At 44.7% G+C, this 18,576-nt stretch overlaps 1 protein-coding gene across 3 annotated transcripts in view; it reads left to right on the forward strand.

Annotated features, from left to right (window-relative positions):
* The window catches only part of PRKCG (protein kinase C gamma), a 539,544-nt gene that overhangs the window by 273,795 nt on the left and 247,173 nt on the right, over positions 1-18,576 (forward strand). The gene's annotated exons all lie outside the window — the stretch shown is intronic.

The raw sequence follows: 18,576 nt of genomic DNA on the forward strand, positions 1-18,576 counted from the left end.
TGGTTATTAGACTGCAAATTTGTTAGTTAACCAAATGTGCGTGTGTTTGTGTATACAGTCTATCTATTGTATCTATGGTAGCTATCTGTCTATATACTGATATATACGCACTGCCACTTCACCTTAGCTCTATCATACAACAGGCTGTATATATTGAAGCATAAATCACGATCCAGTACAATTTGCACTTATTCATTTCTTTGTCATTTATCCTCAATATGGCGTACGTGCAAAAAGGAAGTCGGGGAAGTTTGGGTGCTGGAAATAGCTGCTTTGCTGTCGTTTATACAGGGTGTGCCATTTATATGGATACACCTTAATAAAATGGGAATGGTTAGTGATATTAACCTCCTGTTTGTGGCACATTAGTATATGTGAGGTGGGAAACTTTTCAAGATTGGTGGTGACCATGGTGGCCATTTTGAAGTCGGCCATTTTGAACCCAACTTGGTAATTGTGATAGTGAACTATATGTAAATTATACCAATATTTTACTCATGCTAAACCTAACCCTGTTCTCTCACCAACCCACCTGATGCCTAACCCTAACCACCCCTCCCCCCCCCCCCCCCCCAGTGAGGTAGATATTTACCTACTGTGATTCTCTGTAGGCATAGTAGCAGCTTACCGATCGGGCTCAGGCAGAAATGGCCAAACCTGATCGGGTCCACTCTTCTGCACAGGATTGTGGTAGGTAAAAATTGCAGGTGCCTGTACCACAGCCGCCATCCTTGTCGACTGTATTTTTAGTGGTAACGGTGCTGGATCCCTGAGGCTTAGGAGTACCTTCCGCCATGCTATCATTCCACAGTAATTTTCTTTACAATCTCTTCAAGTCAAAAACTCATGACTCGATAAACAAAGTTGATTCATTAAAGATCAGGTTGGTCCATTCACAAAAGTTTTTTTTTGTTTTGTTTTTTTTTGTATAATTTGACTGTATGGCCAAATATTGCACTGTGTGCAAGTGGAACAGGCTTTGGTTAGTGCTCAGAGGTCAGGGTCTATTTCCACAATGATCTTAAATTTTATTATTATTTATTATTATTTTATTTATATAGCGCCAACATCTTCTGTAGCGCTGTACATTGTACAAACAAATAATGGGGAACAAATATACATAAGAAATACAAAACACTGTACAGTCATGACTTTGAATAGAATACAAATACATACATAGTTGATGGGTAGTTGGTACATGTGCATATGTTAAAATTACAGCAGTATGAGAAACACTAGGAGGAGGTCCCTGCCCTTGTGAGCTTACAATCTAGAGGGTAGTGGGGAGAATACAACAGGGAAGGAAACACAGGGGTTAGTGAGTGAGCCAGTGTGCCTTCAGTGCTGCCTATAGCAAATTATAGGCTTGTCTGAACAGGTGTGTTTTCAGAGTATGTTTGCTGGTTTCCAGACTCTTGGCATGACGAACCGGCTGAGGGAGAGAGTTCCAAAGGAAAGGGATAGCTGTGAGAAGTCTTGGATGCGAGAGTGAGAGGAGGTGACTAGGCTGGAGGACAAAACGGTCTCCTGTGAGGAACAGAGGGTCCGGGCGGGGAGGGATCTGGAGATTAAAGAGGAAATGTATGGCGGCAATAGCTTGTGTAGAGCTTTGTATGCAAGCGTGAGAAGTTTAAACTGGATTCTTTGGGCAACTGGTAACCAATGGAGGGATTGGTCAGAGGATCTAGAAGAGAGGTGGATGAGACGGGCTGCGGAGTTTAGTAGGGATTGGAGAGGTGCCAGTCTGCTTTTTGGTAGACCACAGAGTAGGGTGTTACAGTAGTCAAAACGAGAGATGATTAGGGTATGCACAAGCATTTTAGTTGTTTCTTGTGAGAGAAAGGGACGGATTCTGGAAATGTTTTTGAGATGGAAGTAGCAGGAGGTAGTTAATGTGTTGATATGTGATAAAGAGAGAGCTCAGGGTCCAGAGTTACCCCCAGGCAACGAGCTTTGGGGGGAACAGAGAGCGAAGGTGGAAATATCACAATCTCCGTTTTGCTCATATTGAGTTTAAGGAGGCGGGATGACATAAATGTAGATACAGCGGATAGACATTCGGGTACTTTTGGTAGTAGTGTGGAGAGGTCTGGGGCAAAACAATAAATGTGGGTGTCATCAGCATAGAGGTGATATTGAAAACCAAAAGAGCTTATTTGTCCCAGGCCGTGGGTGTAAATGGAAAAGAGGAGGGGTCCAAGGACGGAGCCTTGTGGTACTCCCACAGACAGTGGGCACGGAGAGGAGTTGGTGTTGGCATAGGAGACCATGAAGGAACGTCCAGACAGGTAAGAGTTGATCCAGGAGTGTGCTAGGCCCTTGATTCCCAGTGTTGAGAGGGTCTGGAGAAGTAGAGTATGATTAACAGTGTCGAACATGGAGGACAGATCTAGGAGTGTTAGTAACGAAAATCTGCCTTTGGCTTTAGCAACTAGGTCATTGGCAACCTTAGTGAGAACTGTTTCAGTAGAGTGTTGAGGGCGGTAGCCGGACTGGAAGGGGTCCAACAGGGAATTAGCAGAGAGAAAGTTAGACAACTCTGAGTAAATGTGGTGTTCTAACAGTTTGGAGGCAAAGGGAACGAGATAGACTGGGCGGTAGTTAGAAAGGGCAGTAGGGTCTAAGGAGGGTTTTTTGATTAGGGGTTTTATGATAGCTTGTTTAAATGAAGAAGGAAAAATGCCAGTAGAGATGGAGAGGTTAAACAGTGTTGTTAAAGCGGGAATGAGGGGGGAGGAGAGCTGGGGGATAAGATGAGAGGGAATAGGGTCCATGGAGCATGTGGTAAGATGAGCTTTAGAGATTAGTGAAAAGAGACGCTTTTCAGTTAAGGCAAAGAAGGTTGTTAGCAGGGAGGAGGTTTAAGTGAGTGTGTGGTTATGTAGAGAGGGATAGTTGATAGTTGGGGAGCTTCCAGGCAGAGAAGAAAAAGGAAGAGGTGATTGGTGAAGAAGGTTGCTTTTGAAAGCTGTTCTATAGTGTTTCAATTCTGTTCAAAAAGTATGCTGCAAAGTCTTCTGCAGACAAGCATGTGGTTGTAGGGGGAGGCGAGGGGGGGGGGGGAGGTGTTAAAAAGTTGTTTAGGGTTATGGGATTGTGAAGAAATAAGTGTAGAGAAGTATGACTGCTTTGCAAGTGAGAGCGTCCCTGATCTGGAGCAGCGTGTTTTTATAGTGGACGAAGTCAACTGCATTGGAGCTTTTCCTCCACTGCCGTTCCGCTGCCCTGGACTGTCTTTTCAGTTGTTTGATGGGTTTAGTCAGCCAGAGCTGTCTGTTGATGCGGCGGGGGTGGAAGTTGGTGAGAGGGGCGGCTGTGTTCATGACAGCGGTGACTGTGGTGGAGTAGTAGATGGATGCTGTCTCGGGGTCAGTGTAGGACGACGGAGCCCAGGGGTTTCAGAGAATCAGCTAGGCAGCAGAGGTCGAGGTTGCGGTAATTCCTGCATAAGCGTGATGGCTGCACTACGGTAGCTGGAGGAGGCAGGGAGGGGCTGATTGTAAAAGTTATGAAATTGTGATCTGAAAGGGGGAATGAAGAGTTATTACATGTGGAAACTCTGCAGAGCCGGTTATAAACTAGGTCCAAAGTGTGGCCATCTTTGTGGGTGGAGGTTGAGGACCACTGGGAGAGGTCATAGGATGAGGTGAGTGAGAGGAATTTTGTGGTAGTGGAAAAGTTAGTGTCTATTGGGATGTTAAAGTCCCCAATGATGATGGAAGGAATGTCGGTGGATAGAAAGTGGAGAACCCATGTGGAAAAGTGGTCAATGAAGGTGGAGGCTGGTCCAGGAGGACGGTAGATGACAGCAACGTGGAATTTCACATACATTTTTCCCAATCATTATATAGGAAACAGAAGCGTGGTGCAGAAATCTGCATCGTGCAATCCATATTTTTTTCTGCATCGCACTGCGTGCAAAAATTTGGTGGAAAATATTCAATTCACTATTCAATGGAAACTACGGTACTCCATTGACATTCATAGGTTTCATTTTTAATGTGAAAATTCCAGGCGCTGGAAGTCCCGTCTGTCTTCACTGTGGTGCTCTGTTTTGCACTTCCTGCCTCACATCCTAAACTAAGAAGCAGGAAGTGCAGAGCATGAAGACTGCAGAGAAGACAGACAGGACCAGCACTCGGAACCCGGATGGGGTGGGTGAGTGTACTGCCTGTAATCCTCCCCTCTGGGCACTGTAACACTTCTGGAGGGAAGTTAGAAAATCTTATTTGGTTCAGATACATTTTTAAAGCAAGCCTGTACGTAATTAGCTGCAGCAAATCTGTAAGGGAACCTATGCAATAAACCGTACTACTATTGTAATTTTTACACTTTCACAGTTTTTTCTAGCTTTGTCAATGTGTGCAGCCTCTGAACTTTGATATGCTTTCTACTGGAACAGGCACATTGGGAGGGTGAAAGAGCAGAGCTAATAGCAATTCCTCTCTTTACCTCCCAACTTGACCAGATTCTTTGATATTGGACTGCCCTGCAGGTAGAGCTGTAGTTGAAATTGCTTGAACTGTCCAAGATAAGACACTGCTGGTCAGTGCGTGTGGCTGCTGGCATAAGGATGATGAATCGGAGCCTTTTTCCAATGCAAATCGTGATTACGCTGCAATTCTGGTTGCAATTCTCAACTTCACACCGCTTAGGGAAAGGGCATGGAAATCCCACAGTACCGCGCATGCTACACAAGTTTTGTGCTCTCCCATAGAGCATACCGAAGCACAATTGCACAGAAACTGCAGCAGGCAGTGCAATTGAACTTTGTTAAAAATCTGAACGCACACAATTGCTGCGGTGAAAAAGGGGTGTCTTGATTAGTGTTAATTACGGATCCCCTGCGTTTTCCTGAATGCCGGAAAAGTATTTGTGATCTGATTTTCAGATCGGAATACGCCTAGTGGAAAAGGGCTGAACATAGTGAGTATTTTAACCACTTGAGGACCACAGTGGTAATCCCCCTAAAGACCAGGCTATTTTTTTCATAATTGGCTACTGCAGCTTTAAGGCCAAGCTGCAGGGCTGCACGACACAGCACACTAGTGATTCCCCCCCCCCCTTTCCCCCCCACAAACAGAGCTCTGTTGGTGGGGTCTGATCACCCCCCAGATGTATATTTTTTTTATATAAACATTTGTTTTTTAAATATTTTTCACAATTTCTTTCTTTTCTATTTTTTTCAAACCCCTCCCTCTCCCCAGTCGGCCAATCCTGGAGATCGGCTGTCATAGGCTTCTGCCTATGAGAGCCGATCGCTCTCCAGTGCCGCAGGGGGACAGCTGTGTCACACAGCTGTCCCCAGTATAGCGCTGCTGCAGATCGCAGCGCTGTACATGTAAATAAACGGCGGTTATGCCGTTTAACAGTCCCCCGAGCGGCGATCGCTGCTTGAAGACTGAAGGTGGGGCGGAGCCTGCGCCTCTGAGCAGGAGATGGGCACGATCTCCTGCAAACTGCAGCCCCAGGACTTGACGCCAATTGGCGTTAGGCGGTCCTGGGGCTGCCGCAACGGCCACGCCCATTGGCGTGGAGCGGTCTTATAATAGTTAAGCTTTGAAGAGTTTGATGGTAGAGGGAGTTGAATAACTCCATTTGCAGTGCAATCTAACTCTCACAGCACTGATCAGCCAGGCAAAAGGAACATAAGGAAGGCTTGTATATTCTCGTGGAGTCTGGGAATACCCACCACACGAGTCGAGGTTGCTGTCTGGCTGGTCAGAGGAAAAACTACCCGGGGAAGTCCGCATGAGAGCTACTTCAGGGCAGCGTGAGCAGCGGGACGCCGCAGCCACAAGCCCATGACAATAGAGGGAATATAAGGACTCAGCGGAGGTGGTGAGTGCTGCTATGCAGCGTGGCAAAGATTAAAGGAACCTACCATAATGCATGTTTATTTGTTGAAGAAGAATTGCTTGGAATAATTAGTTCATGTGGAATTACCAGTGGACTGTCGATGGAATATAACTGGTGAATATCATTGCTGTACATGTCCTTCATATGGTACGCTTGAACTTTTTAAGAAGATCAGGATTCATAATATCCATGCTGAAATTTATGGGAACTTTTAATATGCCACATTAGCAAAATAATACCTTATCTGGCCAGATAAAACATTCGTGTGTGATTGGGGTGTGTTTGCGAGGAGCGCTCCTGTGTCCAGGCAGGTATTTTTTTAGGGGGGAAGCGGGATTTTATGGGATCATGGGTGTGTTTTTGACAAATAAAATTTGATATGCAGATTGAGAACTTGGAAGTTCCCTTTTTTGTTGCAAGTTATTACTATCCAGGGTTCTCCTCGATATTGAGTTACTGCCACATCAATTTCAAGACCTGTTCACCAGGAGCATATTCTAAGGTTGTATATTCTCTAACTAACCCTTTAGCAGCTGCAGGTCCAAATTTTTCCTGCTGCTGGGAAAGTTTGCCTTCCACAGCGTGGCAGGGTATGCAGGGAGCTTTTGTCCGGACAGCTGGATTGACTGCTTCTTCCTCCACCGAGTCATGTCTTCTCGGTTCTGATCATGTTTTATAATCCAGGAGACCATCTCAGCTTTACAGCACCCCCAGGTGGAAGAGGGGTGATGTAGCATCTCTTCCATCACCCGTCTTCTACCACCAGGTGGTGCTGTAATGCTGATATTGTTATCTGGATCACATGTCATATCATGTGATCGAGACCCAGAAGACCTGCCTTTCAGAGCCGCCAGTGGAGGAAGAGAAGAAGCCATCCGGAACAGGTAACTAGAACTGCTCCCTGCCACCCACTTGTTTGGCTGCACTAGGCAGCCAAATTACATATGCCAACAGATGTTTAGAATGCACAGCAGCTTTCAAACTAAAAATTTAGTTTGAACCTGCTAATTGGTTAATAAGAATTTAATGTTACCTTTAAGAAAAAGCCACTGTAGATGCTCTTTAAACTACCAATTGGAGCTTAGCAACCTCACCTGACATTGGTCCTTTGTCTATAACCTTTCTTGGAAAGCAGTGTGCTGCTGGCACTGTGTACTTATCATACACGTGTGCTCAGTTTCCGAGAAGGTCTAGACACAAACTTTCTTCGATTTTACCCAGTCGCCTTAGTCCTTTCTTTTCTAGCAAAGGTATCATCATAACTGGGAATTTCAGCATTTTTGTCACTTCACAGCGCCTTGTTTATGACTCATCATATCGCTTCCTCATGAAACGAGCGTATCAAAGCACTGGCATTTAAGTGTTTGCGGATCAAAGTACTTGGCAGAGGATATAAGCATCCCGTTGCATTGCACGAGCTGGTACAAACAGTGAGACATTGGCAACATACACTTAGCATCATCCCCCACAGAGATGGGTTGTTTTCTTGATGTGCCAATTAATGAGGGCTGGGAAAAACTGCAGGGGGGGACTGGAGCTGGTTTTATGAAGAAATCATGGCATGTATGCCAAAGATATCCCTTGTAAAACCACTTGAGAGGCCTACAAAGTTCATGTCCAATCAGGCATGACGCCAATGAGTGGCTTATTGTCCTGACCTGTCACATGACGGAAAGAAGCAAATTTGTTCTAAAATCCTCTTACAGCTGTGAGCGAGTGTTTCCGAACATAATTTTCTAGATTTCTGCACTTCTAATATCTTCATCTGTTATCATTCTAAAAATAGTCCTATTTATAAAAATGCAACCCACACGTCACATTGTCAGATCCTTAGTGAACAAATGGCTTCATCGGTCAAAGTCATTGATGTATTATACTTGCAAACTCTTGCATTTAAGGAAAGAGGGCCATTCATTAAAGGATACCCGAGGTAACATGTGACGTAATGAGATAGACATGGGTTGTACAGTGCCAAGCACACAAATAACTATGCTGTGTTCCTTTTGTTTCTTTCTCTGCCTGAAAGAGTTAAATATCAGGTATGTAAGTGGCTGCCTCAGACAGGAAGTGACTACAGTGTGACCCTCACTGATGAGAAATTCCAACTATAAAACACTTTCCTAGCAGAAAATGGCTTCTGAGAGCAGGAAACGATAAAAAGGGTCAATAGTTCATACATTTTAGCTCTGGCATACTTCAATGAATGTGTCATTGAGCAAAAACCATAAAATAGTAAAAACTTAAAAAGTAGATTTAAACAGAAGATAAAGTTGTGGAATATCTTAAAAAGTCATTTTTAGGAAAAGGAAGATTGATACAACCGTTTTTCATTCGTTTATTTTCGCCTCAGGTGTCCTTTTAAGGGGCCTTTCACACAGGTGCGGCGGGTCATTTTACCGCACCTCAATGCTATGTTATTGAAAGTCTATTGGTACTTTCATACAGCATACGTTACACTGGAAGTGTCCTATCTAAAGCGAGTACATACCTATGTTACCATGGGGCTCCTGCGGCAGACCGGAAGTCATGCAAGTCTGTGGCGACGCACGTGTTTTTAAACGACCCGCCGCAGACTAACTCATCCCACAGGAGCGGAAGCGGATTTTAACAATGCACTTCCACGCACGTCATTGATTCGGCCACAGGAAGTGAGCGTTTGAAAGCATCACTTCCTGCTTGGCCTGCTGCCAGATGGGGATTACTACGTACTAACCCCCGCCAATCTGCAGTCTGAAACCAGCCTAAAGAAGCTGTAATGAGAAGCAATCATAGAAAATTCATTGTGACAAAAAAAACTAACAAAAAAAACTAACAAAAAAAAAACAAGAATGGTTTCTAAAAGCGTGCATGTATAGGAATATGGAGTCATTCACTGCACATTCACCAATTGTTCACAAGCCATTGCTTTGTCCTGATATGACCCAGAGGACGGCTACAGTGATCCCTAGCAAGCACCATGGGATACTGCCCTACAACCACATACAATGTTTTAATAATCTAGCTTTCTTTAAAGGACCACTTTTACATACAGTAGTTATTTGGGTTGAAAAAAGACATACGGCCGAGTTTAACTGTAAAATTGTTGTATTGTAAAAGTTAGAATAACGGTTCGTGGGGGGGGGGGCAGATGAGACACAGAGGCGGTTTCTCTGCCTCATGACATGGCTCTGTGTCCCCCCACCTCCGCTCTCTGCCTCCCCACCATTCTCGGCCCCCCACTGCTGCACTATGGCCCCTGAAGTTAGCGACATTATTTGCCGCTATCTCTGACGTGAACATGGGGTAGAGGGATTCCTGCAAGGTTTCCAGAGCTGCCATTGGGCAGCTCTCTCCCTGGCCGCGCCCCCGCCGCTCCCCCGCCTCCCTGCACACTGTGAAAGAGAGACACAATTTCTCCTTCCTGCGTCGTGACCCAGAGGTGACAAAAATGAAAGTGGGCCAGTGCGGCCCACAGGAGTGGCAGAGAGTAGCAGGTTTGGCGGCCCCCTGATCCGCCCAGCCCCTTGGATCAGGTAGCCTAGTTTTTTTTTTATTTTTTTATTTAATAAACCTACTTCGGGCTCTCTAAGTATTATACCATCTACCAATATTGTCATCTTTCTGTTAATGTTCTATTTACTCCCTTGGTGAAGTTAAGGAATGTTGACAGAGTGGTGTCTACTGCTACTGGCTGCTAGGAGTGCTGGAGGAGGGAGAAAGCTGATCCAATAAAGTAGCTTACATCATCTAACTAACATGCTTTCGGCCTATTGGGTTGGTGGCGGGGATACGGTTTCATACTGCGTCCCCTCAACTAGAGTAGAGCTCCAGTGTCTTTTTGTCTATGAACTTAGGCTGCTTCGTCGCATAGGCTGAAATGTTGGGGCACCAGACTTCCGGTTCTTGCAGACATATAGCAGACTAACGGCTTGTATGTGCTGACGGGAAGCTCCTCTACAAAAGAGAGATCAGAGCAAAGTACATCAGCTGCCACTTTGTGGATCGTCGGGAGGGGGGGGGGCAGGGGAAGTAGGACCCCCTCTGGTAATCTGACAGTCTATGCAAAAGACATCTTTAAATTCGCTGGAGACGCTATTCCTCTTATCGCAGCCTTCCCTTTACTTCCTGAGCTCTCTCCCTCCTCCAGCTATACATAGTGTTCTTTACAGCCAGGAGCAGTGGAGACCCCTCTTTCAACATCCCTTAACTCAAGTATGGTCTATAACATGGACTCGAGACCTGGTGAAAATGAAAGCCCAGGCTCACGGCTTTCCAATAGTAGTCTGATGTCATCGGGAGTAAACAGAATTTTGACGGGAGACAATATATTTTAGTACCAATAAATGTTTATACATACTAATAAGGTGTACATTGATCCCAGACTAAAATGCATAATTCTTTTTTTTTCCTATTTAGCTGTCATTTACAATAAGTATTAATTATTAAGAGCTCTGAACTTCTTCCAAACAGTTTTGGAACTAGTAAATCTCCTCATGGGGAATTCTAAAATAGTAAAAATGTTGACTGACCTGCCTACTCACCTACACACTGATCTGGCAGTTGGATTATACCACAGCTGTCCAGGGAGTACATTTAAAAAATTAAGGAAATAAAAGAAACCCTGAGCAACCCCCATGATAAGAGGTTCAAACCATCAGATTATTATTTGGTACTATAAGTGACAGCTACATAGGAAAAAAAAGTAATTTACAGTGTCGTTTGTCTTTTTGCTCCCTGACAAATGTATATTGTGTCAAAAAATTGCCCAAAAGTAATCGCAAGAAGCCGGCTTTCCAGAGTGTCTCTTTAAAATTGGTTTGTAAAAAACAGAGGGGCTTGAAACTACCAGGTCTTCCATCAGGCCTTGATTTACTTCACAGGAGCCTATAGGCACAGATGTCCTGGCACCTTAGATTTCACCCTCCATGAACCTACAAACCACCACCGAACCGCACTGCAAGTGTGCTGCCTGTCCCAGCTGTCCCTTCTCCCCCACCTCCATTACCCATCATAGCTAGAGGTGTTCGTTAGTGTTTGGTAGCCAGAAGTACCCTCAAGTATTAGGTAACTAATGGAACCTCAATATTAAGTAGCTAGAGGTGCCCCTTACTGAATGGAGAGATAGTCAGTGGAGTGCTGAGAACAGGGTGAGTAAACTCACATTTACACTCTTATCAGGATTCTGTATAGGGAAGGAGTGAGCCACCTTTCCATCACCAGGCGCCTGTAGGCACATGCCTACAGTGCCTTGTGGTAAATCCGGCCTTGTCTTCCATAGAAAACATAGGAAGCTGTAAATACCTTCTGCTTTAGGAAGTCAGAAAAAAACTACCTCGCAGAGGGGCTTTAAAACCATTACTTCCTCCTGACTTACCAGACCCACATTCCTATATCCATTTTTCAGACAGAACTTAGATAAGCCAGAAACCAGAAGAAAACCATAAAACACTCAATACAAGGCAGGACAGGAAGACCATCATCAGCAGGACTGCTCAAATTCGGATCCGGGAGACATCCGGATAGTTCTATCCAGATATCTCCCAGTTACCTTGTGGGGTGGGCGAGGGGGTCAATCTTACCTGTCTGACGTCTTCTACGGTCCGTCCCTCGGCGCCTCCCACAATGCGGTCCAAGCGGCGGTCACGTGGTTACAAACACTTCCTCCTTCTGGGTTGAAGGAGGAAGTGTTTGCAATCATGTGACACGCCTGGAGGCGCCGAGGGACGGACGAAGAAGACGTCAGACAGGTAAGATTGACCCCCGCCCACCCCGCACAGGTTTACTGGGAGATATCTGGATAGCAACTATCCAGGTATCTCCTGGATCTGGATTTGAGCAGCCCTAATCATCAGTCCTGGCAGCTCTTAATGTCACCTCCGATTCACCTAGGAATAAATATAGGTTTTCTATTATATTTTCATCATATTTCAATTAATGCCAATGTTTCGCAATAAAGGGAGATTGCCACCTACAGTATATGGCATACGGTGGAATCCCCGCCACCTCTGGGTTATGAGGATCCTCTCTAGTTTTACCCTGGTTCTTAGAGAGGTGGGTACCTTGAGGGGGACTGAACTAATAAAACAACTGTAAGAGGTAGCGGAACCGCCGCCAGAACGCACGTGGCAGCGGATTCCGCATCACAAACAGGAGCCTCCGCATCCTTGCTGGCGGGTGGAGTAGGGCAGGCGGTGGAGTCCGTGAGCTCGGCGGACTCCGCCGCACAGTTGCTGCCTGGGGGGTCGCCCACTCCCTCGTCGGCTCAGAGTCTCCACATTACGCGCGCACACGTGAGGAGACAGGAACTTTATGCCTCTAGAAGGGGAGTCAGCTGACCAGGCCGGTCAGCTGACTCCAGCAGAAGTTTGCATTGGCTGGGGCTCTGGGGCGGCGCTGGGCAGCTCTCTGGCTACATATAGGACTTGCTGGTCAGTAGCAAGTTGTCTGCTGTCGTGAATACTTCTGTGTTAGCGCTCAGACCTTAGGCTAGTTCCCAGGTGTCGAAACCAAGGACTTCACACCTCAGTTTAGGATTGTATTTGATTGTTTACCTGTGTATGACTCTGGCTATCCCTGACTATCCTTTACTCTAATCTTTTGTACCTCTGCCTATCTGATTCAAGTTGCCGACTCTGCCTGTTTACTGACTCTGAATCAGCCTTCCGTTTCTGTACTTTGCCAGCCCGTACCGTTATCGACTATTGGCTTGGTTTCTGACTATTCTCTCGTCTCACGCCTTTGTACTACCTGTACTGTTGCCGAACCTCGATCTGTCTGACCTTTCTCCCTCCAGTGGAACGTCTCCCACTGTAGGGTTCTCTCTGAGGCTTGCCTCTCCGAGACGCTTGCCCTAGCAGACCGTTACTGCTAGAGGCTGAGACTCCTCCGCTGACTATTGGAGGATCTCACACACGGGGTTCCCATTCAGAGCTAACCACACCTCTGAGGAATCGCCGTGTGGTGGATATTTCCACTACATTGTATTTTGCTGCATTTATTGTTATCGCATTTTTTGTGTGTCTATTACCCTGTTTTGTTCAGGCTGCATTATTAGCAATTCCGCAGATTGTTATATAATCGGGTCTGTCATTGTATTATTGGTGATTCTGCAGATCCCCAATAATCAAGGTGCTGGGTGCGACACTGATCTTATCTGATCGTTTTAGGCCCTAACATCAGTAGTGAGCCTTCCGTTGATATACCATCAGAAAGATACTGATTACCTTGCTCTCATCTGCATTAGTGGTGGTACTGCAGGTAATCATGTGATCAGTTCTCTGTGCTCTAGCTGACAGATTGTCACAGAACAGCAGACCAGACATTATGGACGCATTACGCAGCCAGGTTGAGGCTCTAACCACCTTAGTAAATAACCTCATTGGGGTGGTTAATTCTCAACAGACCCAGATCACTCAACTATCTGGGTCTGTGCAGGCCCTCCAAACGGCAGTTACCACAATGCAATCCCCTTCTGTCACAGATCTTCGTATGGCAGTTCCAGAGAAATTCTCAGGGCATAGGGCTGACTTTCAGAACTTTCGCAACCGAGTGTTGTCCTATTTTTAGTTGAGACCTCACAACAACCTCAAAGGACTTGAATATAATAATAGGTTAAAGGTGGAGGTGACCAAAAATATAAAATAATAAAAAAAAAATCGCTTAATCGGCAGTGGTAAGATTTACCTCTATTGAAGATCAATAGCCGGTACGATTTTATACATTATAAACTTACTTGCACACAAAAAGGGTATGAAAATGTGTTTTTTCAGGCTTTAGCCTTTTCCTTAGGTTAGGAATACCCACAAAAAAAGTTGTGTGGCTTAGGGTGAAACAATATAAGCACCATCCGAGGAAGGTGTTTGTTTTTAATTATTTGATATTTGTGGGTGCCTCTACCTTTAACCTGTTACACTGCAGCACAAATGTCCACATGCTATTATCACGCTGGTGCGTCGTATGGTAGCGTACAGGTAATAACGTGGTCAGGATCAGGCTAAGGTCGAAAAACAGGTCAGAGATATTGAGGCACAGAACCGTAAGGCTAAATCGTAGTCAAATATCGAGCAGAGTCATACACAGGTCAGATGTATTGTAAGGATTAGGCAATAACGTAGTCAGGGACTGGCTAAGTTGGTAACGAGTATCAGATGACAGCGGTACAGAAGGATCAGACTAGAGCGAGGTCAAGATGCAGGCGAAAGGTCGGTACAAAGATAATTATACAATAGAGGTTACTTCAATAATATTACTAGAATATTACAAATAATTACAAAATAACGACAAGAATAATACTGACTGGCTAGAGTACATATATTGTGCGTCTTACACAATATATCAATGTATCTCAGAGAGGCTTTCTAGCTAAACCTGAAACCAGCAAACTGATTAGTATCAAGGCCAGTGAATGACTGAAATCACTGGCCTTATATACAGATCCTAATTCCCCAGAAACCACTCCCATTTGGTGATGCCACCTAGTGACATCACCTGCAGTCACCTCCTCCCGAACCTATAAGGCTCACTCTAACTCGCACGTGCGGGATGCGACCTTTGGGTCGCGCGCGAGCCAGAAGACACCGCCGGAGGGAAGCCGGGGATGCCGCCAGAGGATAACATCGCGGCAGTCCCCCCGCTCGCCCAAACCACGCCGGAGACGTCGTGGGACCTGCCACTGGTAGGTAAGCTTATCACAGCTATAATGTACAGCAATATTGACTGTATTGAATGGAGTGTGCATTATGTCACTCACCAGTGCTGGCCACAACACAGTGACTATTTCAGCAGCACATCTACCGCTGCATCTCCCTATTGTGATCAAACTCTAAGCCAGTTTACTTAATTAAATTATTTACACAGTAACTAGAAATATTTTTAGAGTCAGAGTTCTTTAAATGAGTGAAATGGCAGTAACACTGTGGAGAGGAGAATTATTAATCTCAAAATTTGTGTTCACCCAGTCTGGACCTGACTTGTTATGCGACTTGACCCATGTTGTGTGAAAGTTATCAAATATGTAATAAATATAGCATCACAAGAAACTCGACTCTCAATGTCAAATGTTTCCCCGTATCTGTAGAGCAAAAATTGGTTTTGCCTTCAGTAAGATTACTGCAAAAGATATATCTCATGTGAGTGCATTTACAGAGCTTTCTGCAAGAACTGTGCAACATTAGGGTGTTTAGATAATTACTGGATAAAGGATTAAAGTTACACAGAGCTGGATGATTCCTTTAACCATTTACAGACATCCTATCGTATTAAAACGTCATGCTTACCTCTGTTAACGGCAACATGACGTTTTAATACGTCGCACGTTCCCACCGCCGCTGTTTCCATCGGGATCCCGTGCAGAGTGATTGGGGAAGAGGACCTCTACCCAATCGCAGTGCCTGGAGTGAATGGACGTGACCGCAAACAGCGGCTACGTCCATTCACATAAACAGGAAATGTAACAATTAAATAAAGTGTAAAAAAAAAAAAAAAGTGAACACTTCCTATAACGAGTGTTCACTAGCGCCATCATGTGGCCAAAAAGTATATTACACCTACAGAATACATACATTTTCAAGTATATACACATCATTAATAAAATTACACTTCCAACCCTCCCCCCCCCCAAAAAAAAAAAAACCCTTGTAAAAAAAAAAACAGTTTTAAAAAAAAAAAAAATAGTTGCCTTAAGGACTCTTAGGCTTTTTTATTCTATATTTTATGGGGGGAAATTAATTTTAATTTATTACATAGGGGCTTGTAATTATGGCCAGAACAAAAAAAACAGAACAGAAAAATAACACTTATATTTCAAAATAATATACTGTCGCCATACATTGTGATAGGGACATAATTTAAACGGTTTAATAATCGGGACCACTGGGCAAATAAAACGTGTTTGTTTTATCCACACGAGAATGTTTAATTTTAAAACTATAATGGTTGAAAACTGAGAAATAATTATTTTTTTTCTTTTGTTTTTCTCATTAAAATGCATTTAGAATAAAAAAATTCTTAGCAAAATGTACTATCCACAGAAAGCCTAATTGGTGGTGAAAAAAACGAGGTATAGATCATTTTCTTGTGATAAGTAGTAATAAAGTTAGTAGGGAATAAAAGGGAGGAGCACTGAGAACTGAAAATTGCTCTGGTCCGTTAGGGTAAAAAGCTTTGGGGGTGAACTGGTTAAGATCTTTGCTTTCCTAAAGATACATTTAGGAGTAGTAGAAAGTTTGAGACCCTTGCCAGTGTCTCTTAACCTCCCTGGCGGTAAGCCCTGTGTGTGCAATGCGATCGGCACCGCTACCCACCGATCCGCCGCTATTCGTCGCGCAGCGGCCGCCCCCCCCCCCCAGACCCCGTGCGCTGCCTGGCCAATCAGTGCCAGGCAGCGCTGTGGGGTGGATCGGAGTCCCCTATGACGTCGGTGACATCATCCCACCCGTCGCCATGGCGACGGGGGAAGCCCTCCAGGAGATCTCTGATCGCCGGAGGCGATCGGAGGGGCTGGGGGGATGCCGCTGAGCAGCGGCTATCATGTAGCAAGACCTTGTCTCGCTACATGAAAAATAAAAAAAAAACGGATTTGCTGCCCCCTGGTGGATTTTTAGCAAACCGCCAGGAGAGTTAAAGGGAACCAGAGATGAACGATTCACACAAAATAAACTTATTGGTCTATAGCTTGTAAAGAATAAATGCTCTACCTGAAAATTTCGCCACTCTGGTGTGCCTTTTTGAGTGTTTTTTATCCATTATTGCTCCAGGAAATATCCAATATGGCCGCCAGGTTACAAGCTGTTCTGGATGTGCTGTCTAGGCTATATGAGACTATAGACCAGCAGGGCTGCAGCAGGCTTTCATCTGTGTGCTTTCAACTTTATTATTCTGGCATGCTATGTGGCTGCCTGTAGGAAGTGTCTCTCATAGAAATGAAACTGCATACAGTAGATAATGACTGGCTGCACACTGCACACAGGTACACTTGTCTGTTTCAGAGATTCTCTCTCGGCAGCAGCAGCCCTTCCCATGTCAACAGCTCTGAGTAGGAAATCTGAGCTAGGAGGGGGCAGGCTTGGGCTTGAAAAGACTCCACAGACTCAGCTATAATGATTCCAGGTCAAACCTAGACTGAATCAGTCGGTGGATTGTTATCACAGCTGATAACAGATAGATTAGACTGAGAAGAATAAAACTAAAAGCATGATAGGTGTTTACTGTCATGTTCCCACTGATAAATGTAATAAAATACATGAGGGTGCTTCGTCTCTGGTTCTCTTTAAAGTGTACCTGCAACTGGCCCCGGAAAATCTGTCAGTTAGGGCCAGTCGGTGCAAGTGCATTCCTGCCAGGCGTGCTTCCATCTATGGAGGTGTTCTGAACCTGCGCAGTAGTGCTGCACTAACACAGAATGCTCCAGGCGATGTGAACGCAGCGGGAGCGTGCATGGCCGGGCCTCGCATGCGCAGTTGGCCCCAGACAGGAGGACTTTCCGGGCCAATTTCGGGCAAACTGAGAGGGAGAAGAGGACGGTGTGGGAGCAATCAGACTAGAGGGGGCTTGAGGAAGCCCCAGATATGTATAGTTTGCTAATCCCCCATCTCAGGTTCCTTTTACAATTGAACAGATACTGGTGTGAAAAAATACCTACACTTACATCTAAAATTAACTACTTCCATCCCACACTCCCCATAGTACCCAAACATACAGTGTATGTATGTATGTATGTATGTATGTATGTATGTATATACAGTGGGTTGCAGAAGTATTCGGCCCCCTTGGAGTTTTCCACATTTTGTCACATTACTGCCACAAACATGAATCAATTTTATTGGAATTCCACGTGAAAGACCAATACAAAGTGGTGTACACGTGAGAAGTGGAACGAAAATCATACTTCATTCCAAACATTTTTTACAAATAAATAACTGCAAACTGGGGTGTGCGTAATTATTCGGCCCCCTGAGTCAATACTTTGTAGAACCACCTTTTGCTGCAATTACAGCTGCCAGTCTTTTAGGGTATGTCTCTACCAGCTTTGCACATGTAGAGACTGAAATCCTTGCCCATTCTTCTTTGCAAAACATGTGCTGTAATATGTACGAACAGAGGCGCCAAGCAGAGTAAAACAATGTTCTAAAAATGATAAAAAGAGTGCTCACACGCTTTATGGACCTGAACCAGTTTTATATGCTCCTGTACTGCCTGATGAAGCGGGACTGTTGACCGCGAAACGCGTTGCGATTTTATGGAGCTGTGAATAAATTGTATATGTTTTACTCTGCATTTGAGTATATGTCCACTACCAGAGGGCGGTAAGTCCACCTCGACTTACCTCTTTTTATCATTTTTAGAACCTTGTTTTACTCGGCTTGGCACCTCTGTTCGTACATATTACAGCACGATTAAGTCCACCCCTGGTGGAGGGGTTCTTTCCCCATTTTCCTATCTACAGAGAGCTACTTTTATACCTGAGTGGGGTCAGGTACTAATACTCCCCACCTGCCTGTGAAGTGGTTACCTGATGGTAACCCACCTTTGTGAGTATAAGAACCCTTGACATTACATTATATATTGAGCTTACCAGACAATATTGCACTATTGGGCTCTTGGTGTCCTCTGTTTTGTTTTTACAAGTTCTTTGCAAAACAGCTCCAGCTCAGTCAGATTAGATGGACAGCGTTTGTGAACAGCAGTTTTCAGATCTTGCCACAGATTCTCGATTGGATTTAAATCTGGACTTTGACTGGG

This window comes from Hyperolius riggenbachi, chromosome 6, assembly GCF_040937935.1.
Source record: "Hyperolius riggenbachi isolate aHypRig1 chromosome 6, aHypRig1.pri, whole genome shotgun sequence".
Lineage (NCBI taxonomy): Eukaryota > Metazoa > Chordata > Amphibia > Anura > Hyperoliidae > Hyperolius > Hyperolius riggenbachi.